The sequence below is a fragment of the Mus pahari genome, chromosome 5 (genome assembly GCF_900095145.1).
Source record: "Mus pahari chromosome 5, PAHARI_EIJ_v1.1, whole genome shotgun sequence".
Taxonomy (NCBI): Eukaryota; Metazoa; Chordata; class Mammalia; order Rodentia; family Muridae; genus Mus; species Mus pahari.
The window spans coordinates 66,233,006-66,235,154 of NC_034594.1; positions in this window are offsets into that span (position 1 = coordinate 66,233,006).

Genomic DNA, 2,149 nt, shown 5'->3' on the forward strand with positions numbered 1-2,149 from the left:
GCAAAGCAAGCTCTGTCCAGAGATTCAGAGGAGCCTGGATTTGGGGTGGGGTGGGGGACCTGGATTTTTGGGAGACCAAGCACAACTTCTGACCTCTAAACCACAAGAAAATAAATATGTAGTTTTTGAGCCGCAAAGCTTTTGTAACTGTTACAATAGCCATATGCATGGAGGCACCACTTAGATTCCATCTATTGTAGAATACCTCTCCACTGGTAGTTTGTGTGTGTATGCATGTCCAGGGGGCAACCTTATCAGTTATCACCTTCTGCCTTGTTGGAGAGAGGTCTTGTCATCCACTGCAGTGTGCAGTGAGCCTGCTGCCTGGCCAGCTTCTGTGCATTCTCTTGTTTCAATCCCCCATCTCTCTGTAGGAGCACTGGGATTGTAGATGCATGCTACAGTGCCTGGCTTTCTATGGATCCCGGAGATTCAAACTCAAGGCCTCTTGCTTACGTGGCAAGCTTTTTACCTATTGAGCCATCTCCCCAGCACCCACTGAAAAAGTCTTTGCTCGTGTGTCTTTCTGATCTTTGAAATGCAAATTCATGAAGACAAAGATTATTTTGATCAACACACGACAGTATTCACTATTTCCACAGAAAGTCTATGACTTTCATCTCTCCTCTTGGGTCCTTGTGTTGGTATCTGTGTACTCTGACTATTAAAATATCCTTTCCTCCTTTCTGCTCAGGGAGCTTGCCTCTCTTACCTGTACGGTCTTATTTTAGATCCCCTTTCAGGTCTATTTTTGATTCCCACCATAAGACTTTGCTCTCATGTGGTAGAGGTTAAACCTCCTACACATATTATCATAACCATGGTGTCTGACTCTCCACCTTTCCCTTGCTTGACCATGTTTTCCATTTTTGTTTCTTGCAACTTCCTTTTCCATCTCCCATGCTATACACTAGGGTATTTTTAAAAACCTATGCCCATAAATACCTTTAATGTTTTCAGGTGTCTATTTAAATGTACATCTTTCGGTTTAAGTCAAGAACAAAGACATTTATTTTGCTCCTTCTTATGTAAGGCTTGAAATTCTTTATACTTTAACTTGTTCTTGTCGAGACTCTTTCTGGTTTTTGTTCATTCCATTTGCATTATTGACCAACATCAATACATAATCTTCGCTCTATGTAATAATTTAAATTAAAAACTGTTCATATTTTCTTGTTATTTGTAGTCATTTTTTTCTCTAGCTCATTTATCTATACTACAAATATTCATGGATGAGTTACTACTGGGATCCAGGCCCTGAGCTGTTTGGGACCTGGGGACAGGGCAGTAGCCAGGACCCTATGGCAAGGTTCAGTTCTCCTGAGCTATAGTTCTCTGTAGTCCACTCTGAGTCCCAGCCACACTGATCTAGACTGGACTCTGTTGAATCCCTCTCGTGCCATGTTCTTTAGCTCATTCTTCCCAGGTGTGATGCTTGCCTTTGTCAAACTGACATGACCTAGAGTCACCTGAGAAGAGAGTCTCACCAAAGGATTGTCAACATTGAGTTGTCCTGTGGGCATGTCGGTGGGAGATTGACTTGTTATAGTAGTGGCTAAGTAGAACATCGTCTTCCCCTGCCAATGGGCCACCATTGAAGGAGCAACTGAAGAGACAGTGGAATCATAACTATCAGAGTGGGGGGCATTGGTTGTGGCTTCCAAAGCAACTCTCATGTGTAGGGGTGACTGCTGTTTTCCAGTTAGGAAGGACTCCAGCAAAATAGACAGAGGGTAGTTCTCCATGTTTCCCAGTCAAACCCACAGAGTCACCCAAAATTCTAGGTCCAATCTTGGCTATTCTTTTCAAAGATGCTAGAGGTTTTTATGTTCAAACGTGTTTGGGCAGGAAGTGGAGGACCCTGTTCAGGCCTACACTGACCAGGATGTCTGTGCTCTCTTACCACAGAGGTTTAGATGGAGCCTGTTGAGTCTCCAGGTGAGACAGTATCCTCTCGAGACCTGCACCACCTGTGTGTGAAGCCCTCGGTGGCATGTAGACCTATCATGTGTTTAAAGCTCTTGGTGGCAAGCAGACCCATCATGTGTTCATTCTTCTGTCCTTTCTCCATCTAGTCTCTCTGTCTGATTGCACGGCTGTCCATTCTTAGAACGAGGTAGCATTCTCAGCCTCTTAGTATCTCGTGGCT